We start from the raw sequence: 17,767 nt of genomic DNA, 5'->3' as shown, positions 1-17,767 counted from the left end.
AAAAGATTTAAAATTTTATTAAACACTAAAGATGCCTCTCGCAGTCTGTTTTCCTGCAATAGCTCAACTCTCCCCAGAATTTCTACTAAAAACCTTTTTAATCACACCTTCACGTTTTGAATTTACCTTTCCTTTCTTCATGTTTGCTATCTATTCCAGATTATGAAAAGAGATAAACCACTTACGTGAGTTAAAAATTAAACATTTTATTCAATTTAAAAAAAATTAAAGTGTACTAATGTTTGGGTGAGAGAAAAAATGGAATATCATACTTTTAGTCTTGAAAATGATTAAAACTGCCATAATAAAAATACACTACTTTGTCGATTATTAGTGATTCAAAAACAAAAGTAAATTTTGAATTGGATTAAAAATTTGTTACGTTAATCCCACATCTTACAAATGGACTTGTGCTTTCTAGATGAACATATTTGCTTTTATATATACATATATAAAATGTTTTATTTATATCGTTTCAAAAAATGAAAAATTAAAAGCGATAAGTGGTACTGAAAAATTATTTTATTATTTTCACGATTTATGGAATGAATTGGAAAAATATGATTTTTTTTTTTTTACACAGAAAAAGTTCAAGTTTTTATTCATAAATTCAATCACTATTACAGTAATATAAAATAAGGACGGTTAAACAATTATTAAAATTTCAAGATCAATTATGGTTTTATTTGAAATACAAAATAAAATTTATCCATTTAACGTAAAACCAAATATATAATAAAGGTTGCAAGAAAAATATAAGTTACTAGTTATTACTTAACTGTAAACTTAACTTAAAAATGTTTAAAAGTGTTTAATGAAATCCATGACTGCACATAGATGCAATCAGTGTAATGTTAAAAAAATTAAAAGATCTCTGAAGGAAATAATTTTCTATTTCCTTTTAGATAAGGAAATGAAATTTTATGCGAATAACAATTTAGAAAAAATAAGAAGTTTTCTATAAATTTCATTTTGAAGTTATTTATTTTATATATTATGATTACCTTTATTGCGTATGCCTCCAGATAATATAATAACGACTTTTCTATTAATGTTTTTTTGTTAAAAAGAGTACTAATTATATCAATATACACAAGTCTTTTTATTTTTGAATAAAACAGCTTCGTCAACTATACGATTAAATATCGTACAGTTAAATATATGACTATATCGTATCGATTAAACATCGTATACACACGCGCACGGGCGCGCGCACATACACACACATATTCGAGGAGTCGTTTAATTTATAAATCGAAAATATCTGTCTTTGAGGATTGTACGAAATTCAAAATTGTAATTGATAAAGACTAAGAGTAATTAACATAAATAAAAATACGTCTTATTTCATCAGTATCTTTCAATCAAAAATATATTATCAGAGATATCTGATTTTTTTAACGTAATGATACATTAATATAAAAATTCTCAATGTGTTGTATCTTAAATAACGTTAACTGTTTACTTTAAATGCCTTACTGGTGACAGTGAAGTATTTCACGTCTTATGGCTCAAAGGACGATGATGAAGTTATAACAAATTCCTAAACCCAAGTATATAATTTTCTTAAATGCTTCCTCTCTTTCATACAATTTTTCGTTAATGAAAACAACAAACTCGTCAATTTTCCTACTGCAGCCAGTATCCTACTAGGGGGTTCTCAATACCTTTCAAAAAATTTACCTATTTGATCGTTTAGAATCGCAATGTACATTGGCGGCTGATGACACTTAGGTTCTACCTAAAAATCCTTCTGCGACTGACGAGATTCTTACCTTTCAGTAGAATATAATGAAAGATTTATAATTGGTAGAAATGTGGAAGATAAACTGTGAAGATAACTGTGAGTCCATTTTCTAAATTAAATAAATATTTATCTTAATTTTTAATATTTCTGGGTATCAATTGTTTAACCTGACTAAAACGTAATATTACTGGTTCTGTTCCATCAAGGGTAATGAATAAATTTAATGAAATTAAAACGCTACGTACAGAATAACAAATATACTCTTCTTCATTTAACTTAAACGAAAAAGTATTGGCTGATAAACTACTGTGTAGTTTGGTAGAGAGACTGACTTATTTAATAAAACACAGCAATTGCTTGTTGTATGTCTGTCGAATACCAAGCAGGCGATTTTTAATGTTGAGTAATAAATTTAACTAGTAGGTACTAAAAATATCGAAAAAAAATCTGCTTACATTATTGCACAACAAATAACTGATTATATCTTCTAAAAAAAAAATATACAGATACTATTTTATAGCATTATATACTATTATATTCTATATAGATTATTATATATATTATAATACATCTATCTGGAGGTTAACCATTATTTATCGAAGACAATCAATCCCTTGAGCTTCAATTGAATCGTTTTATTGCACCTAATGAATGCGATTGAATACTAGAACATTTAAGAAATTTTTATTATTAACCCAAAAATAGAAAAGTAATACGTAATAAAGACTGAAAATAATAATAATGGCAAGTAAAATATACCACAAAATAAAAATAAAACCTTGATTGTCGCTTGACATGAAATAAAAAATGATAAAAAAAAACTAAAGTACATCAGATATAAGAAGATCTGTTGGTTACTAGACAGTTCACAGTTAACGGGTCCAATAAACTATTAATATACAAAACTATTCTTTGGACATAACCGTCATGGTTTGCACGAACGAAACGATGAAATCTATTTTTATTTGATATTACCTTATGTTCGCGAAAAAATCCCCGGTTTGGTTCAAAATACAGACAGCGGCTGAACAATCATGAACTTTCTAGCAGCGAATCGACTAGAAAACAGTGAGGATGTCCGGTGACTGAAATGCCTTCATGTGTTGGACCTGCAGAATTCTGAATGATTCTTGAACTGGAACACCAAGTGATGAATATATTCTCAATGATCTGTGGAAAGCCTGATTTCTTTTGTTTTCTACTTTTATAAGCTATTTATGTTACGATTTTATTTGTCTTTTTCCTTTTTTTTCATAAACTTTATTTGATTTTTGTTAGGCTTTCAAAGAATTTTGTACTTGTTTATGGACTGAATCAGTGCAAGTACATTTATTATTTATGAACTATTATCTTATGCACATTATTGGAGGTCCCTCTTCATATGATTACTGAGATTCGATTTACTTATGCTGATTTAATCAGGACCGACTGTAATAAAAAAAAATATTGAGACAAAAAAAGTTAAATAATGAGTGTATAAAACTGTGGTGGAACTACATTAAAACCTATAACACATAAATAATAACAGTTAACAGTTATTATTAAGATCGGTTTATATAACAGTTAATCAAATCCCTATCATAATTGTTTTGTAAAGTTTTATCTTACAAATCTGAGAAGGTTTTACTTCAAAAATAATTTATGCTTTACAAAAAACAACCAGTCATGCAAGTACAAATTATGGAACGTTTTGTACTTCACATGACATATAGTTTACTAACCGGCCATTAGTTCTTACGCATGGAATGTGCACTCATATGGTAAGGGAGAAATACTTACTAGGATGTTAATTGTTCCTGAAAATAAAACCATAAACCATTGTTATGTACAAATAAAGTGATAATGACTCCAATTTTATTCCAGGTATCAATAGTCCCGGTAGTGTACTGTAACTGGAACTGCAGATTTTCACTAATCAATTTTCACATCAGTTTAAAAATTTAACCTGTTCTTTTAGAAATAAATTTATAATTTATGTAAAAATGGATCTATTAAAGTGACTATACCACATAAACGTATACAAATGAAAATCCAATTAGTGCTGGATTAATAAATTCTATAAGGCAGCATGACAAAATAAACAAATATCTCTCCAAATAATATTTTAATTCAATTCATCTAATATAATAAGTACAGAAAATTCAAAATAAAGTTTTAAAGTAGGCTTAAGTTAGACCACTATAAAAACAAAATTTTTCAACGAAATGGAAATTGAAATAAGTATGGAATTGTATAAAAGAAATGATAGACACCAGCCGGAAGTTTTCTGGATTAAAATTTAAACAATCTAATTGAAATTAGTCATCTTGAAACGATTATCACTTACCAAAATTATTTAATTCTCTATCTTACCGATGAAAGTTAGGCAATAAATGTCATAAGTATCATTGAAATAGTTCATCTGCTGTTGCTTATAATGATAACATTATAGTGAAGCCCTTATAGATAATTACTATATAATAAACAAATGTGAGGAATTTGGAGACTTCCCTAATGATTTTTAAATTGTCATTATTGTCTTATATATATATATATAAGATATCTTATATATATATATCCTTTTTACATTTACTAAACAATATTAAATATATCACTATAATATATATTTTATTAAATATATGTTCACTTTGTAATCACAATGATCATATTGTGTTTTTCAATTTTGAATAATTGAAAAAACACATATCCACTTAAAAATGCAGTATATATTACAAAGTACAAACAAAATCTTGTTATTATAAAGAAAATTTTCTATTACATTTATACAAAATGTATTAAAATCAATATTGGTTTCTTACTTTTGTAAATATATTTCTTTGATAAATTAATATTATTGTCTTTCATTACATTAATATTGTAATAAGGCTGAAATATTTTATTTGTTTAAATATCATTTCTTTTGTTTAATGCTAAGGTACGAAAAATAATAAAAATAGATCAAATATGTTATTATTGTATTATTGTAAGAACTTAAAGTTCAGTTTTTAAATTTAAAATATGTCTTACATAAAGTTTAATTTTAAAAATAATTTTGGGATGAAAAGTTTGAACCTTTTTTCTTCTAAATGATTTTTACATTTTTATTACAAAAAATATTTAAAAAAAAAAGCTGTCAAAAGATTTCTAATATTTTTAGTTTTACTAATATTGATTTGGAGATGGGCTAGATGGGCACCATCAAGGGAAATATGGCTTAATCTTCTTTGACATTCATATATGTTTTTTAATTCTTCTGAAAATCAGAAAACATTTTCAAAAATAACGGCTTGAATATTACATATTTAATTATAATTTGTGAAGGATTTGGAGACTACAGATCTTTGGAAGGCAAGGTGATAAAAGTTTTAGACAAACTAAAAAAAATAGTTGGAATATCACAGTATTTAATTGTTTTTTTTTTTTAATTTTGTGATTTAACAGCTAGACGAAGAACCTTTTGAGCAGTATTATTTATTTTAACATCTGTAACGGGAAAAAGTATTTTTCCAATATCCATAAAAATTTTATGGATATTATTTATAAAAATTGGATCGTTATGAATACAAAAAATCCAATTTAAAAAAATTTAATAATAAAATTCCAAAAAAACAAGACTTAGATTTTATCTTAGTGTCTCAAGTCTTGTATTAATTAACAGTGGTGAGGTATGAGTCACCATGATTATGATAAGATTCTTATCTTATAATAATTCTAGATCTTATAATAAGATTCACATATAGTTAACTTGTGATAGACAGTTTTCTCACCATAAGATTCAATTTTTAAACCATAACTTGTTAATTTTATTACCTAAAATAGTTTCAAAGGAGATAAAATTAGGAGGACTGGAGCTGACTTCTGTAAATGTTGGAAAGTGTATGACACTTGGGGATAAGTGTGTTTACTGTGAGAATTTTTCAATTTACTAACATCGAATTAAAAGAATTATAAAATAAAAAAAAAAAATAATAATAATAATAATGTACGGGTATACTTTTAATGATTTTTACTTTATTTTTGTACTTTATAGATTTTTAAACTTATTTTTATTTGAAATAACATAGGCATTCCAAAAACCACATTAATTAAGAAAAGTGGATTGGAAAAGAAAAGTGAGAAGATTGTGTCTTCATAAAATAAGACATGAAATACACAGAAATTTTGTAGTAAAACAAGCACAACCGTGTATGAGATAAGAACTTTTGTATTGGAGGAACGTATTTCAGGTTGCGACAAACTTTTTTTTTTGAAGGCTTCCATTAAAATACTTTTAATATGAAAAGAATTTGATATAAGACACCAGATTATTACACAATACTGAATAATGGCCAAAAAAAGGATCTACAATTTGTCCATGTGCTCATGAAATTTTTAATTAAAAAATCATCCATACAATTATTTAGAAGAGATATAAGACAACAGCACCAAAGAACCATCTTGCACAAAATAAAATACAAAATCTTTGGCGCATTTTGCCGTAATAATGTTGAATATGCATAAAAAAATTTTACGGTTCGAAGTGAGAACCTCCACGTTTTTCGAAGTCACTTAAAAAAACTACATTGTTAACAATGTGTTAATTATCAGATATGGAAGTTTTTTGATGTTTTATAATTAATTGATGTTTTTACCCATTAATAAGGTTCAATTCATTTAATTATTATTTTGTCTTAAGAACTTTTTAAAATGTCATCGTAGAGATTTTCAAAAATTTTCTAATATGATGAGACAAAATATCGTAGGTATGAATTAATATTTTATAAACATAAACTTTGTGGTTTTAGTACACACATGTTAAATAGGAATTTAATTTATTTGGATTCATTTAAAAAAAAATAATAATATTCGTTATTAAATAAAAATTAAAAAAATAAAATATCTGCTAATGACTTTTTTTTATGAATATTATGTTAAAAACACTGTATTAAACCGAGGAGGGACCTGTTGAATTACTTTCTTTCCTAAAGAAAGCTTTGTAAAATTCGAAAAAAAAGTTGTGGTTGGAGAGGTGATGATGCAGCTTTAGGAAATCTGTTTAGTGTGGACGACGATGGCAGACGGGAAGGCAATTTAAAATGCAGATTAGCCTGCTTCATTGTATCACCGAGGGGAAGAATATTTTAGTTGTTAAATTTGGAGAGATGCTGCCAGATTTAATTACAGAACACAAATAAATTAAATATCTAATAACTTTCCTTCTAAAACAGTCTGGCTCTAACAGCCCGGCTGGATTTGCACAAAGCGCAGTAAATCGTGCGCGAAAAGCTTATTCATGATTTTAAACATTTCCTTTGTAAAGATAAGCTGTTTAAAGACCTCTAATAACAGAAAATTAGCCATTTACAAGTACACTATTCGTAAAAACCCTTGTTATGAAAAATTATTTTAAAATAAATTAAAATTTTTTTGTTTCTTTTTCTAAAAAAAAAAATTTAAAATGGTAAAATATATGAAAATACTGTTATTAGCATTTCTTTCCATTTAAACTTCATTCATTCTTTCAATATTTCATACAAATTAATTTTGATTCAGTAAAGAATTAAGAGGAATTCACAAACTTTTATCAAGTTTTTTCCTTAAAAAAACACTTTTTTTTTAAGTCTCATGTATCTTTAATGTACCTAAATTAGGTTTTGTTTTTCTTTGAAAGTAATATTCAGATAGACTTTTAAAATGATCGTTTTTATTATTGTTACTAATTGGAAATAAAAATGGAATAAATTAATAAAATTATCCTACATTCATATATAAATAAATAAGTTGTAATTTGTTAATTCCCATTTAGTTCGTTTACTGGACTTTGTGTTTCATTTAATATTTCGTTATACTAGTGATACTAGTCGGTCATTGCTATACTAGCAATGATCGATCATACTAGCCTCGATCGCTATTACCGCCTAACCAGGACCCCTACTGTGTTCATTATCCCCATTCTTATGAGAATAATAGTGACACGTAAAAATTAATGTCAGTTTATAAAAACTATCAGTATATTCTAATTTCATCAGAGCAACTTTGGTCAGCATAGGAGTTGAAACTTTGAGTAATCTGAAGCATGCGGGTTTAAGCATGATGGGATCTTCTCCCATCTTAAAAACAGTAGTTATAGCTGGTTATCCGTCCTTCGTCCGGTTAAAACAAGTATTTTTAGGTTCCTAGCGTTACCCGACAAACACCACTAGTACTTCGTAACCGTACTTCGTGACCGTACTTCGTTTCTCTTTCTTTTATGTTTCTTCTAATTTTTTTCTGTTTTTTTGTATTTTTTGTAGAACAGTTATTAACAAAATAATGTAAAGAATGGGCTTGTATACAATATTTATCGCTTCTCTCTCTGGAATGAATATACAGATTGTTCGCAGGAGACTCTGGAACAAGTAGCCCATGAGAGAAACATTGACATTTCCAAATGGAGACCAGCGACTTGGAAGCGCCCTTGTGGTTTATTTACTGTCAACAAAAAAGAAACTTAAAATGGAAACTAGAGGCCGTTTAAGGTGCTGCTTTAGTCTAAAGGGATGTACGTCGTTTACCATGATTCCTATAATGATTCATATAAAACTATTTTTCTCGATAACCAAAGAGATATTAAAAAAGATTTAAGAAATTCCTTTTGTGAAAAATTTGATTTAAAATATTGTGAATGGTCCCCAAATTCGATTTTATTAACGGTTTGACCTATTAAAGTTGAATATCGGCAAGGAAAATGGTCCGGTTGTTACTGCAAGCCATTAAATCAATCAGAATCTTGAGACGGTGAAAAATGTCCTAAAGCCACTTTTCCTACGTTCTTTTGCAAACCTATGTTCATGCAAAATTTTAGCTCAATCGTTAGAGTAGTTTTTGTGTAAAAGATTAACAGGCTTCTAAGCCATAATAATTTGATATATGATATCAGATTGTATTATTTCTTCTAGAACCATATTAATAAACCACTGAAGACTTAATTAGTGGATTAAAACCTCTAATCATCTCTTACAAATTTTTTCCATTAATATATATTTGCTTCGTTGAGGCTTATAATCTTAATTTTTATGTTTTCATGATACAGTATACCGCTAACAGAATTTAAAAAAATGAATAATTAAATGAAGATACAACTACTCTATTATTTAACTTACAGGATGATAGAAAATTAAGGTATTTTTATTATTTTATTAAAATTATAATATTGAAAGGTCTATGATTGAACTTTCAACCATTCTGAGTTGTTTAAATTAAAGACAGGCGTCAGCTGATTTGAAAGTTCCAGCGTTCAAGTTTTAGTAAAGGCAGTTACTTTTATACGGATTAGAATACTATATCGTGGATACGTGGATACGTGGATTATACTATATATGTGGATTCTTTGTTGGTTGGGCTTCAATTAACCACACATCTCACCTCAGAAATGGTCAAATTGAGACTGTACAAAACTACACTTCATTTACACTCATACATCCATCCTCTGAAGTAATGCCTGAACGGTAATTCCCGGAGGCTAAACAGGAAATAAAAAGAAAGGAGTCCAGAGCCAATTAATCAAAGCTTTACAGGTAAGTGTAAATGAATAAAATTTCAAGCGGCAATATGACAATAATTACGATTTTATAAAGAAAAAACTTTTAGATACAAAATTTTATGGACGAAAAGAATATAAAGCAATAAAAATTACGTTTAAGCTCTTTAAAATCATAGCAAATATTTTTAGTATAATTACTATTACTACTTCAGCAATTAATATTAACCTTAAAAAAATTTTTTCTTAATTAGTTCAAAAGAACTTTAAGATTGTTATTAAAACGTATTTTCAAAAACTACTCGTACTAATATCTTTCTCGTTGGCCAAAATGTTGATCTGAAATACAGAAATTTATGAAAAAGGATTTAGATACAAGTAAAGTGAATTTTTATTTGTTAATTCTTAACAAAGAATTATTTTAAGAGTAAAATTAAAAATTATTTTATTATAATCGATGAATAATAATTTACAAAAGATGAGCATATGTAAATATAATTGCACTGAAGGATCTAAACTAATCGTATTTAGTTACAAGAATCACAGATTTTGTCCTTAGATACATCTTTAAAAATAATCAAGTATAAACCTTAATGAACTCATGAAAATACTGAAGGCATTGTAAAACAAATAAAATGAAAAAAGTCACAGAGATTTAACAATGAAGATAAATTTGATCCAGACGAAAAAAAATAAAATCATAAAAAAAGTAATTTATTGAATTATCTCATTTTTTTATTACTTCTTTTCTATCACGGTATTTATCCATGGTAGTTGAAGGAATAAAAGACCTACCACAGACCATAACAATTTTAATGTGACAGCCATAACTACATAGTAAATTGTACATAAAGACATATATACGTGTAATAATAATGTCATATTCCACGATAACACCTAGTTACTTAACAACTGTAACAATAGAAACTTATAACTTGTATCCAGCTTGTTAAAGTGTGACTTGTGTTGTGTGTATTATTTTATAATGTGTGACAAATGAAACAAGTATTTCAATTAATTCGGTGAAAAAGACCTGTTAATTAAGTGTATTTAAAAAATATCAGCTAAGGTGCGTCAAATGGTATCCAATTCTTCATGTTAATATAGTAACTAACTGTAACAATAGAAACTTATAACTTGTATCCAGCTTGTTAAAGTGTGACTTGTGTTGTGTGTATTATTTTATAATGTGTGACAAATGAAACAAGTATTTCAATTAATTCGGTGAAAAAGACCTGTTAATTAAGTGTATTTAAAAAATATCAGCTAAGGTGCGTCAAATGGTATCCAATTCTTCATGTTAATATGTAAGCAGGTCGTTCATTAATCCCATTTCTTCCCTTTGGTTGGTAAATTGTAGAAGTACAAATTTTATTGCATTGAAAAATGTAATGTGTACGTAAACTACGTGGAAATACGTAGTAATACTACATGGAAAGGCACATCCGTAGATGAACTAGATAAAAAATTATTCCTACAACGACAAAGGCAAATAATATTTGACATTTTTTGAAGAAAACAAAAACCAGTTCTATAAAACAACAAAACGGGATAATTTTCTCATTTTAACATCCTGTTCCTTATATTATGTTTCCATTGCTCAATTTTAAATAAATATAAAAAAAAATTTTTAAATGTTTAACTAGTTAATTAAAAATTTACCATAAAAACTTTTATGTGGTCGTTAGATAACTAATTAAATATATGGAAACTTTTCCATTATTTAACTAATCATACGGTTTACCTGATATTTCCTGGAAATTTTGAAGAAGTTCATTATTATCAAAAGATTTATACATATCTTTTATAATATAATAAAATGATAACAAGAGTCGTCCTCGAGGGCGCATAACGCAAAACAACTGGAAAGAATTTAATAAAACTTTGTATATTTATACCTTAGAGGTTTGGTCATCATCTGCAATTAGCATCATCACGATATTCCTACTGGGGCTTAAGATATTAAATATATTCTTTAAAGAATAAAAGTATCCTTTTACTTCATTATATTTCTGTTAACGTGATAAAAGAAAAAGATCTTTGAGTTCAGATCTGTATAATTTTAAGCATTTTAACATATAGATTATATGATTTTATAAAATTATTATTGTTGTAATTAGCTTAAATTAGCATATTTAGCGAACTTCAATGGATTTTGATTGTTTATTTTGGCTGTTAATAGTCAAAAGTTAAAAAAGTATGCCTTCAAGAAAGAGAAGTAACTTTTCTTATTATTCAAATTCTATTTAAAAAATGAGAGTACCTCGATCCTCTGAAACAGCTGAATCGCATAATTTTCGGTTAGCTGCCGATCGAGAGCGCTATGCCGACTTATGGTGTAAAAAATTTATGACGCGAGTAGCAGTTAAATTTCTCACGAGTTCATAGTGATGTAATTTTAGAGCTATTGTAGTCACAAAAGTATAGAAGTGGCTTTAGCTATATAATGAATAGGTTAAATACGCCGATCATGGTCATACTGGCGCTATGACAGAAGTGTGTTGGTATTGTCTTGCCCGGAAATGGAAAGGGATACCAAAAGGGATATATTGCTTCAGAAAAGGTTCATTTAACTCCAATTCAAGAACCGCTATAAGTACTTGAAACACTGTTGAATGTTGAATATCGAATTGTAAGCATTTACAACAAGCAAATTAAAAAGAAACGTTTTTGCCGGTAATAAAAAATATTAAATAGAATAAGTAATAAAGAGTTAGAGATACTCTGAAAATGATCGCAGACACGAAGTATTAAATTAAAGTTAAAAGTACTTAAATAAAATTTTGGTTTATTTAGCTGCTAACGACTACATTTTTATAACGATTCAGATTTCAAGACAAAAACGATTGAAAGTATTTTCAAGAATATCTTCTTTTTTTTTAATTCCTCTTATTTTACATTAATTCGGTTACCGAAATTCTTGCCTAAGAATATTCTTTCTGAAAAGGTGTACAATAACTACAATAATTTAATGTCATGTCAAATTAACCAGACCAAAAAGAATAGTGAAGTAGCTGTTAGAATTAAAATTTGCATTAAAAAACATTGTAATATTAACCAATTCTTATTTAAATATCATATTTTTTTTTATAAAAAACAAGACTTATTTTGAATCTGCATACGAAGATATATATGGGATAAAATAATAACAATTAATTTAGTAGTTATAAAGATAGTAATTAAATAAAATAAGATTATTTTATAATTCTATTATTAATACGAAAAAGCTCTTTACTACATAAATATAATTTTATCCTCACTATATATTAAATGTTTTATTTAAATGGTTTTTCAGCTCGAAAAATATTTGAATTCGGGCTTTAAAATTATTATGAAATATATACATAACAAAAAAAAAAAAATCCTACTGATTAGATTAATGATATTAGTTAATCTAATTGTTACTAAAAAGCAGAATTAGAAAATTATATTTTGTAACCACAGAAAATGACAGTAAAAAAAAAAAAAAAAAAAAAAAAAAAAAAAAAAAAAAAAAAAATCAGTTAGATTAATGCATATATAATAAATTTCTTATAAAAAGTAGGGAAACAAGTTAATCCAAAACTTGGTTTTTATATGAGGAAGATATTTGGGTTTGAGGAAGAGTTTAAAGCTGGGTTATTTCTTAGCTAACATAACACGATAGAATAGTGCAGCTAACACCTCACTCAACCACCTTTAACTTTGTACTAGTTGGCTAAAGGTGGGAATTTGTAACAGCTGTGCGACCTACTAAAGCATCAATCAGGTTACATGAATTCATTCTTACTAATTTCAATTTACAATAATATAAACTTGACCAAAATAAAAAAAAATATATTGTATTATTAATAATAACTAATAAAAAAAAAAATCCCTGATAATATTATGTAGAAGAATTAAATATTAACAGAATAAATAAATCAAATTTAAAATTAAATAAATTATTATTTTAAATTTATATAAATATATAAAATTTTAGAAAAATTTATATTTTAAGTGGCATACATTTTTAGTACATAAAACAAGAATTAGTACTCGACTTGGATAGGATATTAAAAAAAAAAGTACCATTGTATTATTCTTTAAAACCCCAAAACAATTTGAATATAATAATGTATTCGTTTTCATTTAATCATTGCTGCAAATGAGATTATTATAAATGAAATAAATTTAAGCGATAGACCAAGAGGATTGTGGAATCAAGAACAGTACTGTTCAGAGCAAATTTGTAGGTATTGTTACAATATTACAATATTCATATAAGCTACTATAATTCTCCAGTTATCAGTACATCTCATCAGCACAAACGAAACAATATTGTGTGCATTACGCACAACATTCACGTGCGTGCAAATTCATTCATGTACACAAACATGAACTCCAGACCAATATGCATATCTATATATATATATAAAATCGTACGTTTAAGTCTGCATATAAGGTATTAAATTTAATTATACTCTGTCTAATCATTTTGAAGATTTTAATTTATATGGCATGAAAACTCATAAAAGATTAAAACTAAATTTAATTTCAAATTCGTAAATTTTAATGTCTCAATTAGCAATTTATTTAATTTAAATCTTAACTAAATCATTAGATATTTTCAACGATTAAAATACTATTATATGTACATACCCCACATTCTTATAGCTTTTAATCTTCGATTTATATTTACAAATCTATATTAATCGTAATGTTTTTTTTTATTACTTTTATTTATATTCGCATCAACAATCAAAGTCATTAGCGACTTATCAGTGTAATGTAACTGTACCGGTATTTGTCTTGAACAAATTCAGGTCGACTACTCCTGAGACGTGTGCTTAATTGAAACTCAACCACCAAAAAAACACCGGTATCCACGATCTAGTATTCAGATCCAAATAAATGTAACTATCTTTATTAGGATTTGAACTTGAAAACTTCGACTTCGAAATCAGCTGATTTACGACGACGAGTTTACCACAAGACTAACTCGGTGGGTTACTTAAATCTTATCTGTTAACAAAACTTAAAGAATTTACCCAGAGAAGCTTATCAGTTACGAAATTATTAGAAAATATTAATACCATTATTATTCTATAATATTTAACAATAAAAATACTATTAGCAGAGCAATAACAAATTTTTTGTTAATATTTTAACTTTAATTAAATTAAAGCTTAGATGGCCTAGATTAAGGCCCTCTGACGAGACCAAGAATGCTGTTAAGACAAAGATGTATATGTAGCTCTGGCAAATCCAACGTGAATATGCTTACTGCTTCATATTTCGCAACCAATATTTCAGCGAATTCTTATTTTTTTGAGAGGGGTTGATAGCTAAATCCTACAAGCGTTAGCTAATGCAGGATCTCAATAATTTTGATGAAGAAATGCACTTTCATTTCTAAACGCCCGAAGAGTTTTAGATTAAGTTTTACGGAATCACACATCACTAGCAATGGAAAAACTTTTTATGCGTTTAGGACTATGAATGCTATGCTTAGGACTATGAATGGCCACAATTAATTTATCTATGTAAGGAACTCAATATAATCGATTGGTTACTAAATATGTCTGAGATTTGTCGTAATTGAACGTGTTTCATGCTGGTTCACTGATCAAAGTGTGAATGGTATTTTTATTTAAAATTTCCCGTCACAGTTAACGCACTTAGTCACGTTGGTAAAGAGGCTGGCATTCCTGTTTAATTTAAACATGAATAACACTAGTCAACTTAAAAATTGGAACTGAAAAGGGAGTAAGACTTCTATATAATACTTTATGTGCTGAGTTTGAATATGTATTCCGAAAAAAACCCATCACGTAAATTTCTCGTAAGTTACCAGCCCTTAAATATATTTTTTCCATCATTCGTGGAACAAACAATAAAAATAAGTTAGTACGTCTTTATGTTTGCTTATTTGCATCTGAATTGTATTGTATTGTAAAGCTATATTTGATACATAACAGTCGAATGATGTCATTTCATGTCAAGCCAGACATGTGTAGACATGTCAGTCAGTCAAGTAATGAGTAATTCAACGTGATCAAATTTTCTTCACTATTAGTTAAGCCCTTGGTATGACTTGCTGTGATCTATAGTTGTTGTAGTGGTTTTATCTTATACATGTTATAAATATTGGGTATGTGAAAGGTGTTTATGACAGAACAACTTTTGGTATTATTCTATTGAACATAAAGATTTGTTAAGTTGTGTGTGTGTGTTTCGCGTTGTGTTTTATTGTACTCCATGGTGATACAATTTTATGATGTATATTAAGAAATTAAGTATTTATAAATTAAAACTATTTCAGTTTACACTCATTCATTGAAACATTTTGAATTTTAAAATGAATAAAGATCAGGCTTATAAAAATTCTCCAAATATTTTTTGTTACGTTTGCGCTGAACTCACCAGAAAAGCCAACAAAAACCAGTATCGAATCTGCTGCAAACTGTTACATAGATTATTTTCACTGTCCCATGGGAGACCAAGATAAATCCTGGGTTCCACATATAGCATGCATCAAGTGATAATTAAACTAATCCAGTGGTTAAGAAGAAGAAAAAGAACGTTTGCATTTTGGCGTACTTATGATTTAGCGAGAGCCTATTAACCATTATGATGACTGCTATTTTTGCTTAACAAATGTTACTGGTTTCAATTCAAACAATAAAAGCAGTATTGCATATCCAAATGTTCGTTCAGCTGAGACCCTTATGGTTTTGATTTACCGATTCCGATTGATCAAAATCCTTGTAAATAAATTTCTGATTCCCCAGAATGCTCAACTGACGAATCCTTAACTTGAATAGATATTAATTACATTCAAGAATCAAATACTCAACCTCACCTCATTATAGAAACAGAACTGAGCGACCTAATTCGATACTTGTATTTGTTGAAACAACATGCAGAATTCCAGGTTTTAAAAAATAGGATTCATAAAACAAGGATACTAAAATTTCAGTGTATAAAAATCGAAATGAAAATTTACTGAAATACTTTGGAAGAGATGGTTTATTTTGTTCCAGAAATGTAGTTAGGAGGCTAATGTCTAAACTGGACAATGAGTATGTTATTCATGATTGGCGTTTATTTATAGATTGATCACAAAAAAGCTTAAAGATAGTTTTGTTGTATAACTCGAATAAGCTTTCTTCTGTAGCGGTAGCACATGCTGTGGAATGAAAGAAACATATGAAAGTATGTTTCTCGGTCTCCCGAATGGCTTTTTAAAATACGAGTATATGAGTTTCTTGTGTTTGTGGGATAATCAGGCTATAGATAAACATTTTGTAGTTAAAGACTGGAAAGACCCCAGGAAAGAAAAATTTCGTCAATATTCCTCTTGTCGAAGCAGATTGTATTTTTTACCACCACTACACGTAAAACTAGGCCTGATGAAAAAATTTTGTTCCAGAATTAGATACATATGGAGAGGGCTTAAAATATTTACCTGAGGTTTTTTCACAATTAAGTGAAGATGGAATATCCATTTCGCCATAAATAAAAAATTTAATTCGTGAAAATATATTTGACAGCAAAATGAATCCTACAGAACTAGCAGCATGGAAGTCATTCAAAGAAGTCGTTACTGATTTTCTTGGAAAAAATGCTGTTAAACGATCATGTTTAACAGAGAAAGATAAGGTTCATAGATAAGCTGATCAACTTATCTATGACGTCTTAGTGAAGTACAAAAATTTAGGCTAAAAAATCATTGAAATTTCATTTTTTACATTCTCATTTAGACTTTCACCCTTTAAACTTGGCTAAAGTCAGCGACGAACAAGGAGAAAGGTTCCATCAAGATATATTGCAGATGGAACAACTTTATCAAGGCAGATGGGATAAATCTTTGATGAGTGTCAACTGCTGGGTAATCAGAGAAGACTTCACTGAACATAAAAGGAAAATAAGAAAAAAGAAGTTAAGAAAAATGTAAATGTCTGCAAAATAAAGGTAGGAATTTTAATGATAATTATTATTATTTTAGTATTCTATTATTTAAAAAGTTTCTCAAAATTTTAAACGTCCATGGCAATCAATATTTTAAAGGTGCATAACTAAAAATTGAGGGTGATGATGAAAAACTTATTTCGCTTTAAGATTCAACATAAAAAATGCATTCTAATTCACCGACTTTTATGTCAGTTCCAAATTTTTGTTGACCATTGTAACTATCAACAAGAAAGTAATCCGCTACATTTATACAGTAAACTGTAACAATACTTCAATTATAACTTGCCACTACGTTAGCAGGACGCAAAGGGCACAATTATAAGGTATTAAAGCGGCAATAGTCTGAATCACTAGAGTTAACAATATATTATTTTTTTCTCTAGAAATTCAGGAAGGATACTGTTTTTGTGCCCACAGTCAGTGCTGATCACAAAACCTTTAAATGAAGGTATAACAATATATTATTTTTTTCTCTAGAAATTCAGGAAGGATACTGTTTTTGTGCCCACAGTCAGTGCTGATCACAAAACTTTTAAATGAAGGTATTGTAGACTTTAATATTTTCCAACAAGTACGGATTAAATATCTTCAGAATCTGCAAAGGTGGT

Source organism: Lycorma delicatula, chromosome 2, assembly GCF_047948215.1.
Source record: "Lycorma delicatula isolate Av1 chromosome 2, ASM4794821v1, whole genome shotgun sequence".
Taxonomy (NCBI): Eukaryota; Metazoa; Arthropoda; class Insecta; order Hemiptera; family Fulgoridae; genus Lycorma; species Lycorma delicatula.
The sequence above is the reverse complement of the archived record's forward strand: the minus strand, read 5'-3'. Positions refer to the sequence as shown.